We start from the raw sequence: 25,041 nt of genomic DNA on the forward strand, positions 1-25,041 counted from the left end.
ATGACAGACTGAAACTGTATCATTCATTATTTAACACCAAAAAATTCACACAATTAATTTGTCTATACAGTAGCACAGGAGACACTTCTTTTATACTTCACTTGTTTTAAAAGACCAATGACCTTTGTTTCTCTTTCTTTCCCCTCATGTTACTTCTTAAAGGATATATTTTTCTCATTATGTTGTCTGTGGACAAGAGGCCACTTTCAAGAGAGAGTCAAAAAAATTACTGGAGAGATCACGTATGGTCTCTCAATCCACTCTTTGACGATGCGATAGGAGTGATGCACACCCTGTATCTTAGGCAAGAAACCTCTCCCTTAATTACATGCTCTTAAAACCCATCCAGAAATCTCATAAATAGGTCACACTAACACTCGACATTAGCCACTTAACACGTCCGTGTAAAACAAGCTGAACACGTCTATGGGTTTAAACACATGTACCCGGCCAAACAAAAAAGCACAACCCATTCAGGGACAGAATACTGCAGTCCACCACAAAAACAATAGAAAAAAGTAAATTCTATGATGTTGGCCACTAATTTCTTATGAAACATTGTCAGAGCATTGTTAAGTAATGATTATAATATCCTGCTACTTACAAATTAACTCCACTCTGTACTGAAGCTCCCGAACTGAAAATGTTCCACACATCCATAACTTTAGATAGCTGAGAAAGGCACTGGGTGCCTAAATCATATGCATTCTCAGCTAGATGTGGATTTAAGATGCAAATGGCCCAGTCCAAGTCCCATTCAAATCACTAGCAGATTTTACACTGATTTCAGTGGGGCTGGAACTAGATGTTAAACTACTTCTCTTTAAATTTAAAGGTTATTTTGAATGGTCTATGCCTCTACGTACCACAGCAATAAAAACAGCAGAAATAATCAATGGGACCATTTATAAATAATGGTGTTGGAATTGTCTGTAGAAAGAAGTTTGTCTTTATTCCTTCTTTGATGGGACAGGTGAGTAGCTCTTGCCAAAGCAAAGCTACAAAGAACATCCTGGAGCATAGCAGGACTTCTGTCTCTCAAAGGGTTAGTGGGGTTTTGAGTAGGCATGTCACCTGGCATGAACACTTTTCAGTCCTCAATATCCTTTTATATCAATATGAAGTTTAAAGGGGAAGAAAAAGGATTTTTCCCTTAGTTTCCACCTCTCAAAAGTGCTGTGTCTCATTTTCAGCCAGGAATTGGGGTGCAAACATAGAATATGATTATTGCCAGGGTTGGTTCACTGCTTTTCAGCAATATATGTAAAACTAAAATTTTGTGACTGCAGAAATAAGGAACTAAGGTCTACCTTCTCCTGTCACAGAAAGGGCAGAAGGAAAGAGCTGAGGTAGCTCTTGTTACTCAGAGGAGCAATACTGCTAGTACCTCATATGCTTGGAAGGGGCTGTCCCTCTCTGAGAAATAATTCATTTGCCCCATATCTTAATGCCTCTTTCTGCACCATCAGTCAGTACTTTGCCACAGGAAAAAGAGGTACAGTTGTGTCACACCCACAAATAAGATCAAGTGCTGTAACAACCTTGCCTATACCTAGGACAGTCCCAGTTATTGTTACATACAGGTTATTCAGTGTTCCTATCTAATAGTTCTTATATTTCCAAATGGCTTGAAAAATGGGAGCAATCTTTTCTATCACAAAGAAGTGAGAAAAGGCAAATTTCTTTCCCTCAAGGAAAAGCAACCCACCCACTGAAATCACCAGAGAATTCACAAAAGATGGGCAGAAAGGAGAAGTTAAGCTGAAGGTAATGGAAGCAAAACCAAAGGAGAAGTCAAGGACTTATCCAGGTCCCAGAAGTGGTCTGGAGCCCCAGGGCCCCAGCAGGACCTGTGTTGCCTCCAGGGTGCTCATGGGCAAAGGGTACTGCTGCTCTTTCTGTGACAGACTGGCCAATTACTCTGGCACCAAAACACAGCTGACCTTCGCTGGTGTTTACCTCTCCTGCCGCAGAATGTTTGCTCCAGAGTGGCACTGGAAATGCCCTGGTGGTGAGTACATCTGGCCTCTCCAGGACAGGAATTGAGAAAAGACAACTCTGAAAAAACGTAATGCATGCTCCCAGTTACCACCTTCTCCAGGCTAGTGCAAGAATATCAATATAATCTTAGCTATATACGAGGCCAGACTACAGAGGCCATGAGCATTGTCTTGCAGCCCTTAATCTCTAGTCTTGTCTATCTCACTCCTTGAGCATGTACACAGAGCCCAGCATTAATCTAGCATTTATCATTTCAGCAATAAGAAAGCTCAGCAAAATATAAAGATCTTTCCCTTTTTCGTATACATGTGCTCTTTGTTTACTTTTGCTCTCATGTGAATGTCACACATTAATATTCATTAGAGTGGGGGAGGAGGTGAGGAAAAGGGAAATGAAGGCATCATTACATATTATTATCACTTACTATATTACCTTACCACTGAAGCTTCCATTTCTGATTTAAGTAAAGAAAGCCAAAAGAAGCAGCTGTTAAAAACAAACAAAAGCTGCTGGAGTGTGATGAAAGCAAAGGAAGATTATTAATATGTTGCAGGTACAGGAGAGAGATGCAATTATAAGATTCAAGGGAAATAAGGCAGAAAAAAACATCTGCAGTGAAAGTCTAATCCTTTGAAATGAATTAATTTACTAAATACTCCTATCATCTGAAGTTTAAAAGATTTACGGCAAATATCATTGCTTGTCAGAAAAGCTTTGACAGAACACACTTTGAAATACTCATCGTCCAACTCCAAGGGTAAAGTAAGGATTAGAAATAATGTGTTTTCTTTTTATTTTTTTTTTTTAAGGTACTACCTTACTACTCTACTACCCTTTCTGAGGGTGCATTTCGAGGAAATTAAAAAGAAATGCAAGGTTACTTTATTTTGTTTCTTTCTTTTTTTCCTCCTGTTCAGAAAAAAGTTCTGTGATCTTGAGAACTAAAGTGCACTGAGCTGTTTGCAGTGTATAAAACAAGTACACTGGGTTTCCTTCTACTCTAATCATATACAGATCAAACAGCCCTGCAAGAGATTGGGAAAATAAACAATGTCTGACAGAAATACTGACATGGAAAAATTAATAAGTATGCCAAAAGGTAGAAGGGAAAAAAAGTAAAGTGGGCAGATCATCCAGGACCAGACTACAAAATCCTGTCTTACATGTGGAATCCCCATCACTGGAGAACTTTATGAACTGATTAGTGAGGGATGGGCTAGACGAGTGCCTGAAACACGTCCAGTCCAGCTTGTCTGTGATTACTATCTCTTGTTTCCATTAGAGCAGACTGCGCCATGAACGAGGACCCCCTGCTCTAGCCACTGTACACACAGGCCTTTTATTCCTACAAATTTGGAAAGGCTAGAGACGACTCACATCATTCACATAATTTATTTTAAATGCTAAGATTCCTTGAACCTCTGCAGCAAGGCTTAATCACCATTCAGCATGCTTCTAGGTCTTTCCTTCTCCATGTCTGATGATGAACAACCTGCCCAATTCAACCTAAGTGCCATAAACAGGAGGGCAGCAAGCAGGAGATGGGTCAGTTTGTACTCAGCCAGAGGTGGTCACTGAAGGATCAGTGAGGACAGCCAGCTCCAGCTGCCCTGGGATGTGGGGAGCAGCAGCCCCTCAGCCTCATCTACACCTGGCAAGCTTCTCTAAGATGCTACTACCTCTTGAACATGAATTTAAAAGCTGTTTTTATAGCATCAGCATGTCCCTACACGGTATGCCTCAGCAGGGTTAGTCCCTGCATGGCGGGGGCGGAATCACCTAATTGCTATACAGTCCTCTGAACCAGGTATCACGCCTCAGCCTTCATGCAAGATTTTATCCACTTTGCAGCAGCAGCAAGAATGAAGTCTGAACAGAAACCTTTACCCCCTCACCTCTCCAAAACAGACCCCAGAACTCCCTCAGACAGGGAACCTTTTGAGATAACTTTCCTCTTAAAATCATGGAGAACCTTGGAGGGAAAAGGAGATTTCCACAAAGCAAGCTTCTGAAACTACACTCTGAATAGATATTGCAACATTGATATTTGCAAATGATCATACCTAGGTGATGAAAACTGCATTACTAATCAAAGTCCCAGCACTTTGACGCAGATACAAGCTGCTATTCAAGGGGCAAAGGCACTGCACACACATACCCCTATGATGCTGAATACAGTTCACCAAAGCCCAGCTCACAGGCGTGCACGCTCAACCCCCCAGACATCCTACTCCCTTAAAACAGGCTAGATCAAATCAAAGGAGCCTGTCATCAGGGAAGCAAGGAGCTGCAAAGACTTCCTGTCAGATGGGTAGGGAAGACAAGATGGTGACAAGCGTACCATCTGGCAATTTACTGTTCTCCCCAGGCTGCAGCACATAGCCCAGATTAGAAAGCTTGCAGGAAACGCTTCCTAGCCCCATTGCCTTTTGGCTTCTGTGTTACACTCCTCCTCATGTGACTTCAACACAAATTGGGCAACGTGTTGCTCTGGCAATGTACAGAGACCACAATGTGATCCACAGTGGCTGGTACCACTGAAGCATCCACAAGATTACCTGCCCCCATCCTTTTTCAGTTCAGTTGTGCAATACTGTAGCATCCCAGGCTCCAGAGCTTGAGGGAGGCAGGTGGCATGCTTGGAGGCTGCACAAAAAGCAAATCATCAAAGGTCTGATCCCAATGGTTTCACACTTTCCAAAACCCGCTTCATTCTGCATATGATCACCTTGGAAATCAGGGGAGCCATTGCTATAGGTAAGGCACACCTCAACATAAGTAAAAGGAGAGAGAACCAGGCTCCATTCATGAGCTGGAGACCAGGACTACGAACATTACACCTCAGCTTAAAGCTGAAGCAGTAATCTGTAAATAGTTTAAATTGACCTTTTGAGATTCAGCTTGGCACAATCCACACCCAGAGTCTTAATGAACTCAAGCTTCTAAGCTCCATCTACTTAAAAACTTTACTCTTATTAGAAAGCCAAGGGAATTGTTTCTATTTGTGAAAGGAATAGAAGCATATAAAAAGCATATAAAAATACACAAGTCATGTTAAAGGGGAAGTTGTTGGTACAGGACATGTTAGGTTTATTTAAGAAATGGCTAAAAATACAGTACCAGGTAAAGAACCCAGCAATCAAGAATGAACCAGTTAGTGAATAGTATACAGTAACTCTCAAAAGATCTTTATTCTGCAAAATTTTCCAAGCATTTTACATTTTAAAAAAAGTTTCAGTGACCAATAAGAGTTGACACTAACTGGCTGCAATATTCAGTCAGGAATGTTATACAAACGTAGAAAGAACTTACTGTTTCAGCAGAACCCAAACACGCTAAAAACCATTTGCAGTGAAGCTTCCCTACTCCCCTGCTTTTGTCAAAAATAATTAACTCTCCCTTTCATTAAAACATCATTGCATTGATATCAGCTTCTCTTTTAAAATACTGGGAGAGAGAGAGGAGGTACACCAGCCTTCTGGATTATCCAGCTACAGCTTTGGTATATAAACCCAGTCCAGCACAGTGATATCCGCATCTGGATATGCGGATTGGAAACATCAGATCTATTATGTCTTTCCTTCCCTCTCCCCTCTCCTGATTTATCTAGCAGGACAAGTTTTAATGTATTACACAAGGTGCAAGTTGTACAGGACTCATGATACACGCATCAAGACATCAAACCCAATTCTATTCTCCTAGTTACATCAGATTAAATACAGCGACTTGTTAGATTTCAGTGGAGTTTCTGCTGGTGTAAACATTAAAAAACAAGAGGAGAGATAGTCCTGGAATGAGAATATTTATTAAAGCCAGCTTCATTTCAAGGAAAAATGGTTGGTGATAATAGCACTCAGAAAACCTAGCTGATTGCTTAACAAACAATTTTATTTACAGGACAATAAATGCATTCAGCCAGCTATCAAATAATGGCACTTTTTGATGGGCTTTAAACTGTCTTTATAAAAACCTTCGTTAGACTACTAAGATCCTTCCACATTATCCTCAACTAGAAGAGCAGCAATAAATCAGTTCATTGTTCCTGACCCTGCTCTGTCCCCTAACAACTGAAATTCTCATATATAGTCTAATTTTTTTGAAACAATAAGCAAATACTGCTTCAAATACAAGCTTTTTCACCCATGGATTATCTCACAGAGAATTAAGCTAATTTGGAATAAGGCCATTCTTTTAGCAAATTATTAAAGAACATGGAATAAATTCAAGCTACAGGCTAATCTGAACTCACCTCCCTGTATAGAAAACACATAGCTCTATTTACATCCCGATTCAAATTAATCAGCATAAGGGGGACATGTTTACTTCAGTTTAACAATATCATATTCTAATCTCATTACAGTAGGTTTTTGACAGCCTTCACTCAGATGTATGTGTTTCACTGAAGAGAGACACAAACTTTCTGCAAACTTCCACAGAACTTCCCTTGTATTTTGCTTTCAGGATTATCTTAGATAAATAGAGGTACATTCATCCATAAAGTCTTTTGCAGACTGTATATATAGACTAGGCTTACTCTGTGCCAGGTATACATTGGATCTGATACAAAAGCCACAAATCTACATGCCTCTTCTAGAGTCACTAAAAGGGAGAGGCACTCTTCTGGCTTTCTACTTCGCTACCGAACCACTTGAAGAGCACTAAACCCACAGGGATCTTCTCCCGTGTTGTGTTGGACAGACCATATGCTCTTTTCCTGTTTGTTTGGGGTTTTTTTGTTTGTTGTTTTTTGTTTGTTTGTTTCTTCTTCTTCTAGAGCCCCTAGGACATCCTCAGTAGCACTAAGACTGAGTTGGCATCCTCCCTTACAGTAATAATGCCTTCAATTTTTGAACAGTCAGATGAATTATCTTCCCCATAAAATTATCAGAGTGGACCTCTCTGTCCTAGAGTTTACCTTGGCTTATTTATTCATAGAAGTATTTTCCCTGTTCTTCTCTCTAGTTCTCACTGTACACTGCCTTAGACGTAGAAAAGGGTTTTTGTTACTCTCATTTAAAAGAACCTTTGAGTAATATCTTTTTTTGTTCAGCATCTTTCTCTGCACGTAGTAACTAGTTTCCCTGGTTTTGCTTCATTGTTCTTAACTCCCTGACTCTTTTCAGCTTGCTGTCATGTATTATTTGATTTTCAATCTTCAGATCCTCCTTTTCTGTGATACCATTCCCTATCCCAGATGGCAAAAAAATATGTTCATTTGAAATAACTTTGTTGCTTTCTTCTTTCTTTTCTTACCTTCACAAACTTCCTAGCACTGCTCTCTCCTTGTTCAGGTTGAAAAATGATCAGAAATACTATTGTTACCTAATTTTCAAGGTCTTGTTAAGATTTCCTTCTACACAAAGATCATAAATCTTCTCAATCAAGCAAAACACAATCATTTAACTTTTCTGGGGTCTTGTTTAAAGAATGTGTCATGATTAGATATTCCTATCTTCCTCCCCCTCTACAGAGGTTTCATTTTTGCCTCTCCTCTTTGTCATTTATAAGCCAAATATTAGTTTAAGATACAGCTTGAGAGGCTCTGCAGGAGCCACCAGGAACTACCTGCAGTATGCAAGAGGGATTCCGGAGGACATTTGAGAAGGTGACTCTGTCATAGCTTTTGCTGTAATGCAAGCAGCTAACCAGTAATTCTAAGTGTTAAAAAGGGTCATGGCATACATGAGTACTGGACATCTGATCTCCAGTCACAGGACATATCAACTGCAAACTGGGGATTTTGATATGGTAAAGAGGAATAGATCTAAACAGAGGAAGCATTATCTTCATTTACTGGATGGAATCCCATGGTGGTATTTCAGTAACTAATTGCTGCACATGCTAACATGAAAACTTAAACAAGATAAACTTTCAAACATAGAACCCTAAAAGTCAGGCCTAGATAAGAAAAACTAAGCGCTTCCGTAATAAATGTGCACAAAACCTAGGGGGCGGCACATATAAAATTAGTCTAAAGGAGGCCTCCAAGAAGTCGTCCTGTGGGAGATGAAGGACCTGTACTAAATCAAGAGGCAACCCCTTACCTCACTTGTTTCAGCAATTGCCATGAAGCATTGTGCAAATACCAGATGTAGTCATTTGTAGCTTCTTTTATTCCTTTCCTAATTCACCATTCTGTTGTTCTTGCTCCACTTTGGAAGAAGAGTTATCAGTAAAAAACATGTTATCAAGTGTATTGCCCCCTGGCACCAACCTGCAGCCTGAGTCCTAGCCCGCTAGCAGTATCCCAGACAGCTCCCAGCTACATGGTGCAGGGTAGTATGTGACAGGGACTGTATCAATGGGCAGAAGGATAAGATAGTCCTGGTTGGTTGCAGAAAGAGTTCACCTGTACAGATAAGAAATGTACTATGCCACTTTAAGGAAAAGAGGGCAAGGTCTAAACCGTTGTATCTGCTAGCATAGAGTAGCCTGTAATAATACTCCTAGCAAGGAAGCGGTTACTTTCTCATCTTTTTCTAAAATCGTCAGTGATTTTGGTCCACCGAGTTGCTCTACAATAGTAGATGATGCAGGAAAACTTGGAGTATTGACGGCAAGCAGTTACGTGACATTTCCTCCATGCAGATGAGCTATTCTTTCTTCTTTCCTTCTGCACTGGTCATGTCAGAAAGCCTTATACCAAAAACACTCTCACACTTGGTGTGGGCAGTTTTTAAAACCCTAGTCTAACAGAAAAGATGAAGGGAGCAGGACAAATAGTGGAAAATAAACATTTTCATGAATCCAGCCTCTCATTTTGATTCTGGTTTTTTGTTCCCTTTTGCACACCCATTCACATGTATGAGTTTCTATTTGCATAAATGCTGGGAATAAGGGCCCATACAAATACTCATTCATATGCAAACAAGGGTATTCACTCTTGTTCCAAAAGTGTTTGCCCTCTGTTTACAAGGCTTTAGTAGCAAAATCACAAAGCAGAAAAACATCATGAATTCCAGCTGGTCAATGATACCCGATCAATAATGCTCCCTAGCCCAAAGAAAGTCAAAGCAAGCAGACAGAAACACACTAATATTCACCATGTCTTGATACAACTAGGTACTGAGAATAAACATACACCAACCAGACTCTGCACACACCATACTTAAAAAATACTGCATTTGCTGATAAGCTAGCTGTTTGGTAGAGTCACGTCTACCACGGTGGAGAATGTCTTTAACACCTAGCTCTACTTTTTGCTGCCGCATGGGCAGGCAGATTTCTCGTTCAGGGTTTTGTCATTTATTTCATTCTGATGCACAGGATCCCAAAAAGAAAGGAGAAACTTCCTAAGGGATGGTTGGGATGCTTACTTGGGAATGGAAGAAGCAGCATTCAAGTCACTGGCACTGACTTCTATAAAACAAATACTCAAATTTGCTTTTCTATATTCTTGATAAATTAGACCACCGATTTCTTCTATGGCTGATAGCTCCCTATCACACTCAGCTACTAAAACTGTTAAACTTCACACTTCCCCCTCTCCTCTCCATTTGGCCAGTATCCGGTGAGTTGAGTACACTTACCCTAGGTACACAAGGTTCAGACTCAAGCTCCTCTTCCAAACTGGGCCTTCTCCTGCTTTCCAATGTGTGTTGAGCATTGCTCTGCATTTCTGAAGCAAGTCTGACTTACAAACACGGGTCTATATGGTAAACGGGGACCTCAATCCTCCTTCCTCCCTTGGCCAGAACTTCCACAGTAGGGTGTATCAGTTTGGGGATGTATCAGCATTTTCTGACAATAGTTTTGGTCAAAAAAAAAATCCCAACTATTTCTTACCATCCTCATTTTTCAAGAGCAAAAAGACTGAATCTGAAGAAGTATGAGATAGTCATCTCCCAGCAATAAAATGGGAAACTCTGCATATAAAATTAATTATTTGTTATGGATTTTACTCAAAGACTGAGAAGGCAAAGCATTGTTCTGGGACTTTTCCACCAGTTAATGCTAGGGATGATTATATGCCCTTCCGTTCACTTTCATCCTCAGGAAATGTTCTGGGAAGAGAAAAGTTGTTTTATTAGATAACAGGTAATTTTTGAACCATCTTAAATAAATTCCTTTTCAAAGAAACTAAGAAATGCTGGCTTACATCTTGGCATCAGTTATGACAGTGCAAACATATTGACACGCATTTTACAACCAAAATTTATCTTTTGCATCTGTCGTCTACCAAAAAAAAAAAAGGAAAGAAAATCGCAGTATGATCAATATTCATTCCATATGCAGACTGAAGCCTCCCCAGAGCTAAATCACAGTTAAGTTTTTGAAAAATCTTCACAAGAAACACTCCACTTCTTAGGCACCAAGAGTCCACACCTCAGGCAATGGCCAGGCTAACGCCTGGCAGGCAGCACAGCAGCAAGTGCTCTGCAGAAGCCAGAACAACCCATATGTGGTGTTTCAGCTGGACTGAAGTGCACCTGCACCTCCCCAGGAGCCCAGCCCTAAACAAACATAGGTGCCGGGCAGAGGCAAGAGCCTGCTCCTCCGCAGGTGTCAGAGTGCCAGGAGCAGTTTTGTAAGACATCTGAAAATAGCCCAGGAAAAGACTGTAATTTACAACAAAAATAATACCACACACATTCGCACACACGCAAACAACCAGTCAATCAAACTGAGAAGGGGGAATTAAAGTAACAAGCATTCAGAACATGGTTGCAAAGGAAAACCATTTTGGTAACACCTCTCAAAATATGTACTGTGGGTTTTCTTCATAAAGTTGAGTTCCTTTGATTAAATCAGTAGTTTTCAACTTTTTAAGGTTAACTACTTTTTTCTTCCTTCCCCCACAAGACTTTGTTTACTGGAATTATTTTTGGTTGAGGTGCATTGTTTTCTCCCAGGTTGTTTTCTCGTTTTCAACAGATTTGCATGGGGGTAGGCTGCAGCAATGAGCAGGAGATATACAAGTCTTCTATTCTGATGTATATTTTGATAGAGATTTATTTTGCATTCCCTTAACTTATAGTTTGTATTGGTATTGAGTATAAACTGCGTGAGGAAAGCAGTTGATTTACAACACAGACTACATGCAATACATACAAACTGACTCCTCTTACCAAATAGGAAAGACTTTTGCAATGCAACAGCTTGGTGTAGAAGAACATGCTGAGCTGAAAAGCAAATACAGCTATCTGATTAATTGATTCTGACCTCATAAATATTATACTTTGGGGGCTCTAATGGAACTTCCTGAGGGTAAATTGCATGGTTCACCTCATTCATTTATATCTCTGGCTGACAGATGTACATTATGAAATGTCACTGAATATGCTGGCAATAAATGAGGTATAACATTAGCATCTTGGTTCTGTTTTCCTGAAGGAACACTTTTGTTAAATGAATCCCACACCAGTAAAAATATTATTCTCTACCATGTATACTTCTATTTTAATCAGTCTTCCAGAAATACATACTGGTCTTCCAAAAACACAGAGCCCTAGTAAATTAATAAAACAAGCTGTTCTTTTGTTGTGCATGTTTCCATTGTGAAGCTATATTGTTGGAGAATATTAGGCTGTGACAAGCATTTGATAGCATAGTAGTTGCACTAATGTTATGGTTATTATCTTTACTACCATGCAGTGAAACACAGTTAATTAAAATACAGTGAAGAAATTGCTCCCTTCCCCCACCCACACATAAATAAGATAAATTTGTTGTTGTAGTCAGCATATAGGGTCCCTTGACCCCTCTGCATGTATTTAGACAGTATTCCATTTTATTTTATTTTTTATTTCATTGCCATTTGAGACTGATAAAACTGCACATAGAGGTCTAGGGAATAACAGCAAATAACTATGACATGTGCAGTTTAATGAAATGATATACTGTGGTGCATTGCAATAAAATTCATAAGAATATATGCCACACTCCTGTAAGGTGTGAAAATTCCAATAAACCATTAATCCTTGCCACGAGCGGGCCATGACTGTAAAGGTAACTTTGCTGAGGGATGGGGTGAGGGGAAGAGAGGAGCAGAGGGAGGGAGGCTGAGGGAAGAACAGAGCTACTGGCAAGTGCGGTGATTAGAGGAAACGAACAATCCCTTTGGGATTAAACCTACTTTTAACTATCCCCTTTCCTCCCACTGTTAAGACGTAATTGTCATAAAGGACAGTACTGGAAAAACCTGTAATTTATCTCTCACTAGTCACCGACAGCTATTGCAGGCTTATGAGTCCAAGTGAGGCCGAAAGACACTTCATCATACACCGTTACCTCTAGGACAGCTTCTGAAGAGCTGCACAGTGGCTGGCCGCCGCACCTCCGCAAGGAGAGCGGTACAAGGAGTAGCCTACAATTGTAGCTGCTTCCCGGACACCGGCCACAGGCACATTCCCCTATAACGAACCTCTCTCAGCAAGCTCCAGCCCCCTCTCTTCACTTTTCACACGGAGAGTGAAGGAGGGAGGCTGACAGAGCTAGGAAAATCGGGAGTTTGCCAAGGCTGCAAACAGAGGTTGAAAGTAAGTCACAGAATTTGTGCCTGCTACTGCATCTGTGCATTTATGGATTTACTCTCAGGCACAGGCTACAGCTGTGCCGTAAAAGGGACTGCACAGACCTCTCCACCTTTGCAGAAAAGTGCACAGGTCAGCTGTCACTTCAGTCCTTATACTTTTTTGACTGAGTTTATGCTTTCAAAAAGGCTAGAAAAGCATGTGCTAGATGCAAACAGCACCATCTAGCAATAAGAGCAGGAATACAAGGCATTGCTTTTGTAGCACCACCTCTGCTGTGCGCTGTGAATGCTTCTAGGAGCTGCCAGGCTCTAGAATTGGGCTCAAGGTGGCTGCAGAGGGAGAGCAACGTCCTTGGCAGACAAGGATACCTGGATTCCAGGGACATGGATGCTATGAGAAAAGCTCCTCCCTGCTCCAGTGTAATTTCCTTTGTTTGGTCAAAGTCATGAGTCAGGCCCCATAAAAATCATGAGCGATTTTTTTTGTTGTTGTTATTTTAAAAAGCAGTGGAGATGAGGGGAAGCAAGTTGTAAATTCTGTGCCATTGCTTTTCTGTTCAGGCTTTATATTTCTTGTCTTTATTCTGCTAACAATGATGCGACCCCTGGTTGCAATGTCTGTATGTTAGGATATTTGCTAGCATAACTATCTATTAAAACAGAAGTGGAGATATGTTCAAGATCAGTAAATAGGATTTCTACCCTGGAAAATCTTTAGAAGGCATATATGCTTAGATGTAGACAATTAAACATATAGATGTAAAAAGCAGAGAGACAAGCGAGCAGTATAAGTATGGTGATACTGGGTAAGTTTCTTGTTTACATTTTTCTACCATTTAAGAATATTTGCCTATTCTGCTTCTATCTTGCACACAACTGAGAAAAACAAAGCACAGAGAGAACAGGCATAAATAAAACAAATACAAGTGCTTTACCAGTCTCTGTGTAAGTACCATCACACCCATACCTTGGCTGATAATCCATCTAGATAAAACAAGGGAGCTACCCAACACTGGTTTATAACAGGCGACATCATCACATGCATGATTACCTGGCTAATAACCCAGGGTCACAATTATACATATCCAGTGGCATAAACGTAGCCCTGCTGAGGCATTATACCAGTCAGTGTGCTCTGAGGCTGCTCAGCACCTCACACTGGGCATGGACCCAGTTTTGCCCTGCTCCAAATCCCTTGCACACTGTCAATCAAAGGTGGATCTGTTAGTTGCAGGCTATGAATATGACTAGCTGGTGAACAAATACATGCCAGTTACCTTGTCTGAATCATGGGGTGGAAAGCAGGTCACTAACAGCGCAGGAGTCCGCTTCAAAAATGTTAATCATTTCACACTGCCTAGACATTGTACATTAAGGACAAGTTTTGAAGATATGTACAGATCATCCTTTCAGGGTCAGGCATTAGCTGTCTCAGGGACCTGAAGTTATGTTGCTATAATCAAAGTCTACAGTCGTCTTTATTTTTTTTTTTTTTGGAGGTCACTTGCTTTTGTGCTTAAAACTTCCCTGCGTGGCCTTACAAGCAATGCAGCTATATACACCTCCCCAACACAGTAGGTAGAAGAGGAGAAGCAAATTTACCTGCTTTATATTCTGGCTGATAGGAATGATGATCTATTTATCTATATGGAGCACATTTTCTTTTTCTTTAAAAACATCCAGTATACTGTCTTTTAATTTTAATCACTAAATATCAACAGCAACCTTTAATACAAGAATGTATCAGTATCTTTTATTTTCTCCTCACAGACTGGGTTTTCACTACACAGACAACAGCAGATGTTTTTAGCTCCACAGTTTTACATTTCTTACAGCTACTTCAGTGTTTTATTTTCACCACAAACCACACTTCTATAAATGGCCCAGCCAAAACATCATTAATTTTCCCCTCCAGCAGCCCACTGCGCTCTAAGGGCGCAACAGCCAAGGACGCTTAATGCCCGAGACTTGGCAGCTTCCCTTTGCTTTCCTCAGAAATCAGCTGCTTGGTCTCTCAGAAGGCAAGTCAAGCCCTGCAATAGCCAGTGCCTATCGTGGCCCAGGAGCACCCTCACACACGGCATTTATTTGGCCAACAGTGCTTAAGGAACTGAGGGCCACCAACAGTGTCACCCAGCTCTCTGTGTTGTTGTTGAAGAGCACAACAGACACATCATTCAAGGGCTTCTCTTTTCAGAAGTGACATTTCTATAAAAAACAATTCTGGGATGTTCTTTACTTTTAAAAGGCCCAAAATGCATTGCAGTGTCATTCCTTTTAAAGCCAGTACCCGTACCATTATGTTACTCATTTCTCTTTTCATCCTAATGATCAAGTAAGAGGCACACTGTTTCCAGTATTTGCAGCGCACTCTCTCTCTGGTATTTGTAATTCAATAGCTGCCCAGATAATGTCAGGAGCAGAATAACTTCTGGCCAGTTCAACATACATATCTTTGGAGGGAAAGCAAAGGAAAGCAGAAGAGAAATGAGACCAAATACATGTCAAAGGATGAAAGGAGGAAAAAAAAAAAAAAAAAAAAGGAGCTTGAGACATGTAAGTTGATGGTCTTGAATGCTCAGCAATAATTCTAGCAATGCTCTCCACACCAGACAGAATGGCATAATTTGGAAACCAGTAATATGTGCAGAGCTTGCTTTAAAATTAATGTAGGTATTCATGAGGAAGAAACAGAGCATTTCTGAGATGACAAAGGAGTAAATGCTTGGCAGACACCTATCAGTTTTATACACTTGTGGTATCAGAGATCAGTTAGGCAAAGCTAACTTACAGAAACACAGAAAAATTAATAAAATCAAATAAAAATTATTGCAAAGAAACACAATTTATCTCCCCTCTCTGACCTTCCAGTTCCCCTTGAAGAACTAAACAGTGCCATTCCTCTAAACCACCAGGCTTTCCCAAATGAAACCACATTGTCTAACACTAAATATTTTCAGGCATAGGAAGGCCATGGTGAGGGGTAGGGGGACAAAACAAGAAAAAAAGCAAAACAACAGGCCTTAAGATAGCTTAAGAGCTTTGGCTGTAATACTGAAACAGACCATGAGCTCCAGCTCTTCAAACAGAAGCAAGAGAGTTTTGCTCAAGCATTCATGAATGAGTTAGCTTGGGTCTAAGCTAGAGGAGATCACATATTCTGAAATCCTTGCCCCTGATTAGCCACAGCCATTTCCACCTCATGTTGTGGCCAGCAGAGCTGATCTGACTGAATGCTGCCTTTTTCCCCCCTGCTGAATTAGACCAAATTACATCTTCCCAACTACAAGAAGATGCAGAGAAAATAATAACTAATAATAAAAAAGAATACCTCTGAAGCATGAGACTTTGCTAACTCCTTCTGAAGCTATTTATTTTCCCATTGTCTGGGTCAGCATACACGATCCATTGTTTTTTAGTTATTCATATGAGCATATCTATCTCTATATATACACACATACCCCCTTATCTAATCAGTTCAAGTCACTAACTGACAACAACAGGTTATATATATTTCTCTCCATAAATCTTCATGGAATATCATGCCACAGAGTTTATGACAACCTATTTTGCCGATCCTTTGTTAAGCTTACTAGCTTGAGCTCTCTCCTATTTTGTATGCTGCCTTCCAACTCACAACCCGATGAGTTTACAGAAAAGCTAGATGCAGCTGGGAAGAAACAGCTGGGTCAGCCTTGGAAGACAAACCAGGAACTGACCACAGAGGAACTGCTGCCACGGACCACCTCCTGGGGACCCTAAGTCAGGTGTTTAAGTCATCTTAGGTAACACCCTGCAATATATCTGAGGGGACACTGGAATCGAGACATGTTGAAAGTGTTTGTTCCCAAACTGCAGAGAAAGAAAGGGGAGGGCCATGGTGCCCTCTGTACTTGCCAAGAGTGGGAGAGAAGGTGTCACATCATTCACAAAGTAAACCCAATAGTTGATGGAAATTTATTAGGGTTGCTTGTGTTAAAGTTCATGCATATAAGTGCCTGAGCAAACCATGGGGGCAAGTCAACAGTTGGTAGGTGCTTTCTGAGGCAGAAGCCCAAACGGCCAAAAAAGTACTGCCTATAATGGTAAAGAAAGAGAATGGAGAAAACCCACAAATACTGCTCATCATCTCAGAGACATGAGCCAGCTTCCAACATTAGAATAGATCTGCTAATTAGAAAAGCATTTAAAAAAACGAAGTCAGACCTTGCCTTTGATTTTCTCATTTCAATTTATGTATCCTATCTGTATTAAAAGAAGAGCAGCAAATACTGCAAAGGAGATTTGCATAAGTTACACTGAAGCGAAGATGCATGCTGGTCTTCAAAGTGGCAACCTCCAACATGGTTTCTTCTTCCTTCTTCACTCACTTTTTTTTTTTTAAACCATTTTTTCCCTTAATGATGATCTCGCCTGCCTCTCTGCAGAGTTGCATGGGAAAATGCTGCCATCCAGTGGCATTCCCAGTGCCAGCGGGACTGGGAGCTGTGGGGGTCCTGAGAGCAGGGCCTTTATCTGCCCAGAGCAGAGCGGGGCAGCAAAGGGAATTCAGGAGCTGGAGTTTAAAGACCTGCTGGCACGCTGCTTTTCACTGCTAGACACTATTTTCTGAAATCAAGGACACGGTGACTCCAAGCATCCTGCAAAGCACGCTGGTTATTCATTAGCTGAATCAAGTTTAATCACAGGCAAACAGACCCTTTGTAACTCAGATATTTGAAAAGTCCTGATTTTTTTTCCCTAGTACCATCTAAACAGAACTGTATAAAAATTGACTGAAAACCTAAATAGCTAATTTTAAAAATGTAATCAGAGAGATGAAAGTATGAAAATATCTGTAATTTTGAATGGAAAATACTTCAAGTTTTTCCTCATTTAGAGTTCTTTCCCCATTGCCCAAAAATTCTCAGTTTCTCAGACTGAAAGAAATGTAGTCTACATCCATGTTATAGCAGAGTCAGGTTTTTTTCCTAAGAGCATTTCACATTATTCAGTAACTTATTCAGGGGGAAACGTCCACAATCTTTAAGTTACAGTTTGAAGTTATTCATCTGAGTTTTCAAAATCCGTTAAGGCTTTGGGGACCTTTCCATCACTTTGGTTAAAAGCTTGAAAATACCTGTTCCAGGTCAAGAAACTGCATGTAAATAAGCAGTCACATAGCTAATGTTGCTGTCTCTGAAAAGGGAAGACAGGAAGGACTAGAGTAAAAACAATCCTCTTAAACAAGCACATACACTCTCAGAGAAGGTCAGCAATGGCCAAAATTAAGAAAAGGGTTATTGTTTATTTACCTTATGGTAAAGGGATCTTGCATAACACCATCACTTAAAAACACATATATGCAAAAGTAATCTACCAAGTTGTTTAAGAAAAATTAGCATGAGTGTGGACCTTTGTTTTTACTGTGCCTTTAGCAATATGTGCTAATAAATTGCATTGAGGTTCTTCCTGCAGCTTGAGTTTACACTGCCTTCTTGCTCCATGAATCTCCTTGACCAGAAATGCCAAGCTTGGCATGGCCTTAGCTCTGTTATTCAGCCGTCACAGTTTTAAACTTCATCCTCTGCTTCCAGAGATAGGCACACAGCTCCCTCCATGCCCTCTGCACCCAGGGGGTGAATTTTGAACCCTTTCCACAGCGCTTGCTCACAGGTGCCGGCCACAGAGGCCAGCACTCCCTGATGCTCAGCACCCACTGTCCTGCCCTAGGTCCGCTCCTGTGGAAGAAAGGACCCTTTTCTTCTCTCTCTCTCCTTCAGGACACAGCAATCTGGGAGGAATAAAACCAGTCCTTTATTTTGGATACAATCAATTATTTATACCCGTTTTCCCCAATTTACAAAATCTACCCACGCTTTCAACTTTCTCAATCACTTTACAGACAGAGCACGTAATTGCCCATTGCACAGCCCTAGTCCTACACTAATGAACAAGTCTCACCAAAGGAAGCAAAAGGGCTGCCTGGGATCATCCACATGATTCTCCAGTGTCAGTGGATAGAGTCAGACTGGGGGCTGGCTGGGTGTCTCTCGGATTGTCATCTGTGGGACAAAACACCAAGTCTGTAGATTTCCAGGCCGTGTCCAGATTCCACCTTCCGTACCATACCAAAGTCCAAATGCAGCAAGTAGAACATAAGAAAGACATCTATGTCCACATATACCCATGAAAGAAAGTTAATGGATCAGAAAACTTTGTCTCAGTGTAAATATGCAACTTGGTCTCAGTTTCATGTTCTTCATTCCCAGTATAAACCATTTTCAGGAATCCCACTAACTTACAGCAATCTTTTTATATGTATCGAAGTAAGAGCTCTTTGAAGCCATAAACTGCAGGTCTGTATGTAAATTCAAGAAAGCTTATTTCTATTTCTGAAGGATAAGTGTTCGATCCATGCAAAGCCTATATAAATAGTTCAATTTTAAATGAACCAAATCATCAGTCAAAAGGCTCAGCCTTAGAGGCAAGGTCATCTGGATATAGTACCTACTGAGGCATGCCCACAGTATGTGGTAAAGGAATGTATATTCCACACATGACAATAATGGGAGGCTACAGCCCTCATTAGCCTTCTTGGTTAAATCTACTGCTACCCATCCCCTATACTTGTTTATTCAAATAGTCCGTCTGCTGTTTTCCCCTCACAAAATGCTTTTCCTCCTCAACAATTGGCTCCACTGGCTAGATATTTTGCAGAATCCTTTATCACTCCTGTTTACTGTGTGTCTACTCTATGACTTGACATGACTTCACACTTCCCAGAGGTGGTGTTGTGGTATGTTTTAAAAGGATGGAGAATTATCAAAATATGAAAAGACTCTCCTTTGGGCCTATCTAAAGCCATTAAAATCCAAAGTTCAAGAAACAACAGACTCGCATTCCACAAGAAACCTTTTTCCCCTGTTTTTTTTACACATCTCTTTACTCAAGCTAGTTGCAAAAGTCAGTTTCTGCTAATTTTGCAAGAATCAAAAGATCCAGACTGTTAAACCATTCTGCTTACTTTATCTGGCCTGCAAAGGGTCATCTCTTTTGATGGTTGTCATTAAGCTCATTACTGCACAATTTAATCATAGACACTTAGACAAAACACTTGAAGCAAAATCTCGCAATCAACATGTCTAGGTGTATTACATAGTAGATTAGTAGAATGGAAGCTTCCAATTTCCCGTCAATAAGACCGAGTAAATTATTTTCTTGAGTAGCCTAATTACTATGAAATATCTCAACCAAAATCTCTTCTAAACTCCATCTATCAGTCATTTACTACATGCATCCTTGTCAGAAGATATATCCATTTATCTGCCTCATTTAGAATAATGAAACTAATGAGTTTATAATTATTTACCAAAATCTTTTATAAAAAGTAATGAAGGAAAAGCAACTGTTGCATCAAGTAAGCAGAAAAAGCCACTGCTGCATTGATGCATTTCAACAGCTGCAATAGCGTTTTCAAAACTTTTGATGTGGACATAAAAAATTAACAAGGGAGAAAAAAGTAGCTGTTTCTCTCATTCAAAAAAAAAAAAATCCTCCAGTCCTCTCTGCATTTTCTGTTGAGAGTAAATAAATAAGCTTTAAAAGAAAGAGTAGATTCATCTTGGTCTTTCTTAATCATGGCAAAAAAAGTCAGAAAGAGAAAGATAGAAAGCAAAGACAATCAAGAAAGAGGCATTAGGAACCTTATCTTGTTGAGCTGCTTCTTAACCTTGCTTCAGTCAAATGAGCCAGGTTTTCTGAGACTGTTTCAAACTCTAGGTTTCTGCTAACCTGGCTCATTTGGACTGCAGTGGGGTTAGGCAGGGCTAAGCACAGCCACTGGGTTGACAAATCAGACAGAGAGGTGGCATATGGAAAACAAGCATGGTGCATATCTGGCAGTAACAGCCTCTACAGTCAACATAACTGGAAGATGACATGTCCACAGCCTTAGGTCGTAACCAATGTGTTTCACTAGACAACACGTCAAGCCACACCGCAAAGCACATGTTATGGTGTTTCCAGCTGCCATCAAAACCCAACAAACCACAGTTTCCAGTTACCATCAATGAGAAAATATGCATGTCCCCTCCCATGGGACAGCCCATCTGTGGGATTTGCATTTCCGGCAGTGGGAATTTTGGACCAATTCTCAAACAGACAGTTCAGCATTCTGCAGTCTTTCACTGATAGAGTTAGAACGGTGTGGGCTCCCACCTCTCCAGGATGCTTTTGTTCAGCTACGCAAAAACATGCAAAGGTAAATCAGCATGCAACTGTTAAACTAATACTGCCATCACTAAATCATACCATTTCATAATTAAGTAGGAATCCTGTCACATGTAGCAGTGCTCAGCATTTACACACCTTCAACAGTGCTCTTGCTTGCCTCTCATTTTTCAGTTCATAACACTTCACTCAGCATTTATGTCATCTTCCGAGCACTTGGCAAACATTAATGATTTTAAAATAAATAAGTGAATAGGACTGGCGTAATATAATGAAGACAACGTCTAGGGGACTGTTTTGCCCAGGGGTGCAGGCAATAAATGAATGCACTACAAGGTTAACATACAGTCAAACTGAAGACCCAAAAAGCACCTCAGCATCTAAGACAGTGCCATAGAGGGAACGCAGTGAATCCATCAGCAGCCACTGTTATATTTAAGGGCACTTTTATACTGGATCCCCTATTTCAAAATACTCACTAATCATCCAGAAGTCCTCCTCTGAACGTTCATCAGACTGCCTATTCCCAGTGAGCATCTTTAAGACAGCCTCTTGAGCTCCTATAATAGGGAAGACTATATTAAAAGTGTAAACCGAGTCACACTATTTCACATGGAACACATCCCCAGGAACAGTGCAGAATTTATGAGAAAAATTGTTAGGGAGTAAAGAAAACAGATGTACTTAAAGACAGAAATCAGAAAAAAAAAAAATCATTTCAACTGAAAGAAATCTTGGAGTCCTAATGGACTATGCCAAACAGCATTAGTGGGTTTAGGAATGCATTCCTTCTCCAGATATCAAAGCAGAGATAGTAGAGCACGTAAAGAATAGAAATAAATCTGAAACTTGAGCCAAAGTGGGGCTAGGAGAATATACCAATGAGTTGTTGTTATATACTGGTCCAGTTCATAGACTCTTTCCAAGGCATCCAGCACCAATCTCTACTGGAAACAGGATACTCTGCTGGATGGACATTTGGTCTAAGCAATACTACTGTTTTCCTATTCTGAATTCCTTTTCCCTTATATTTTTAAGCTCCTTGTAGATGGTTAAAAAGGAAGAGGTTTGAGATTCCACACTAAAGGGATGAAAAAGATTTTAGAAGAGGCAAAATTACATTTAAGAAATACAATATTTCTTTTTCCTTGTCCTTGTATTTTATACACAGCTAGACAATTTCACTGCATGCCAATAAGTTTATATTGCAGGATGCATATCTCTGAGGAATCACTCAAAAGAGAGTGCACTCAATAAAAATTCCTGTATTTGAAAAGTTGCAACTAATATGTCCCATGTGAGAAATCAGCTTGACAGATTTGATCATTTTTGGCTCATCCCTGAGTCAATGCCTGGCTAGTCTGAAGACTGAACAATGGTTTACACTACCAGTAAATTGTTCAGCAGAACTGTCCAGAGAAAGGAAACCCCTTCCAATGAAAAAGGTAGCTCTTGCAGTGGGTTTTTGATCCCAACCTCAGGCTGAAAGAATGTCCAGAACAGATGTTGATATGTTTCTTGTTTCTTTGGTAAGGTGCCATTTTTAACAGGTAAGAAAGGATTTTTTTTATTTTTTTTTTTTGTCTTGGGTAGCTACCAACACTGATGCAGCCATAACACTTGTGAAGATGATATTTCTGTGAAGGCAATATTTTCCTGTCAAAAATTGATCTGATTGAAAACATGCATGTCCTTTGTTAACAACATGCCTACCCAACAAATTCAGGAATAAAACAACATATCCATTTCTTACATGTAAACCCCTGTGGACCTATATTGGTTTTGATTTTTGATTTGTTCTCTCCCTGTTTCAAAAGTTATATTTTCCCAAACCTACCTCAAAGAATTATGCAAATGAGGATTAATGTTAAATCATAACCAGTGATTTGATACGTTAAAAAAAGCACTAAAAAAGATGAAAAAATTCATAGCCTATCCCTATACATTCTAGTGCACATCTGCTTTACAATTACTGTGCAGGAATGCTGGGAGTCTGTCTACAAGCAATTCACATAGAAAAACATTCTAAAAATACCTTAATCTGTTTGCAATTTATTTCAACTGCCTTTGTTACCAAGAGTTTGGCTAATGGAATGGGATAAGTGTACAATTTGGAGATAAGTATTATTATCTGAACGTTACTGACAGCCTCTCAATAACTGACTGTTTGAAGGAAAGACATAGAAAAAGGCTTTACAGTTTCCAGCCGAGTCCTGCCCTTACCTTCTGCCCCTACAGAAGGTCCTTGCTTACTCTGGCTGAAGACACTGTAGCCCATTTGAGGAGCTTATAGCTTTGAAAATTAAAACACAATCTAAGCCTTCTCCGAAAGTCTCTCCTCCTGTCCTTGTGAATTCACCTCAGGTTAGCAAAAGCCAAAAGCAAAGGTCTCTCTTTTTTGCTGCAAGAACAGTGAATCTCATGGGAAGAGTAGCAGTGTGGTATTGTATATTCTCCAGGCTTTCTCCCTCAAAAACTTGGATGACTAACTTCCTATGTTTCTTCTTACAACAACTTTGCCAAGCTCCAGTGTAATGACTAACTCTGTCATGTTTAGAGCCATTAGAAATAATTAATGTTTAGTAGCTATAATTTCAAAATGCATTATCTGGGACAAATAGAAACCAGATTTAAACTGAAATAAGAACATACACTAAACTGCATTCACTTGAATGCCAGACCTTCAGTTAAAATGATGCAGAGCTTTGCTAAACTCTGAGAATACAGGGAAGACATAGAAGATCTTAGAAGTGAACAGAGATTATTTAGTAATTGAAAAAAAAAATTATTGCAGTAAATTAAATAGGGAGGGCCCTTCATGAAAACAGTAAAACCCATAGAGTCTAGATGCAAAATTCATTGGAGATATGGGAATTTCACTTTTATCTCTAATCAGTCATGTCTGTCTTCTCAACAGTGAACTCAATAATCCTGCTTATGAAGTGGATTCATATTCTTCATGCTTTTCCTTAAGCCACCGGTATATCTGAATACTTAAGCAAGCATTTGTATAAACAGTGACTATTATGTCTTCTCTTGCCTGAAACTGTTTCTACACATGTACAGTGTTGCTCCTTAATTACTCACCACCTGGAGGTTAAAACAATTCACTACTACTTTGAAGATGGTGGAAAGCAGGTTATTATCTCCTTTAAGAAAATTCAGTGCAACCTCTCTGGAATCTACACTGATAATTCCCTTCAAGACAAGGAAGGGAAAAAAAATCCGAAACCTATCAACTGTGGATTTGATCTGAATTTGAGAAATTTAAGGAGACTCACAAAAATAACCTGTTGCTCAGACACTCACAAAGTGTTTGTTAAAAAACAAAACAAAACCTACCAGCCAAACAAAAAAAACCCCCACAAATGCAAAACTAGTTTACTACTGGGATTTTGGCATAGGGTAACCCGCACCTGAGGAATTAAATCTGTCAAAGAGGCTGGTCGGTCGCTGTCCAAAGTGACAGGAGTCTGTTGCAAGGGTCCTTTGCAGTGACGCCTTCACCTGGGTCGGGTGAGAATCCCAAACTGCGGCTCTGCAGATTCCTTCTACCCAGCTGGCCCATGGCCTTACATGACCACTCCAGTACACGCATGATCCATTGCTATTATCTCAAATTGCATACAAAACACCCCCTAACCATCTTACCTACATACAAAACACTGTACTACATGGCTATTTCTGCATCTGTAGGAACCGTTTCTATTGACTGTTTACAGGCATCTTGTCCATGCAAAATTTGATCTGTTTTGCAATAGGAATCACCTGGCTGTCCCTGGGACTGCCAGTTTCTCCAGTCAGCATGTTGATCATTGTATTTAAGCAAAGGAACTCGTCTAAGCACAGGAAAAGGTGCCTAGGGAAAATCTTCAGGACAGTCAAATTTCCACATGGAGAGCTCCTGCACCAAATACTTGGTCAAATATTACTCCAAATATCAGTCAAATACTTTGCTGTGAAGATGTCTGGGAGTTCAGTCAATCACCGAGTTTCAAATCAGTTCAGTGTCCCAAAGCAGTCCATTATCTTATCTGTGCAGATGAAAAACCAGACAGTTCCTGGACCACCTAGGCTATTAATGACTTAAGCGCAGGTGTGCACACAGGGACAGCCCTGTTACCCAGCTACAATTATGACAGAACAAACTTGAATTTTTTATTCATAACTTGAATCCCGTAGCCCTTGCCATGAAACAATCCCAGAATTTAGACAGCTCCAGTTAAATCCATTTCTTACACGGTCGTCGTGACAAATCCTTGCTTTCCAGAGAATTCTTCCACTCCACCAGAGGCCACTGTGGGGCTTGTCCACAGATTCAGCATCTCAAATGTTTGCAACACTGTTTTACAGAA

General features: G+C 40.2%; 1 long non-coding RNA gene across 4 annotated transcripts in view; it reads left to right on the plus strand.

The window, feature by feature from the left end:
- LOC148057521 (uncharacterized) overlaps nt 1-25,041 on the plus strand; it is a 59,378-nt gene that overhangs the window by 11,257 nt on the left and 23,080 nt on the right. The gene's annotated exons all lie outside the window — the stretch shown is intronic.

The sequence above is a fragment of the Nipponia nippon genome, unplaced genomic scaffold (genome assembly GCF_047370975.1).
Source record: "Nipponia nippon isolate SJK-2023a ecotype South Korea unplaced genomic scaffold, ASM4737097v1 scaffold_1, whole genome shotgun sequence".
In the NCBI taxonomy this organism is placed as follows: Eukaryota; Metazoa; Chordata; class Aves; order Pelecaniformes; family Threskiornithidae; genus Nipponia; species Nipponia nippon.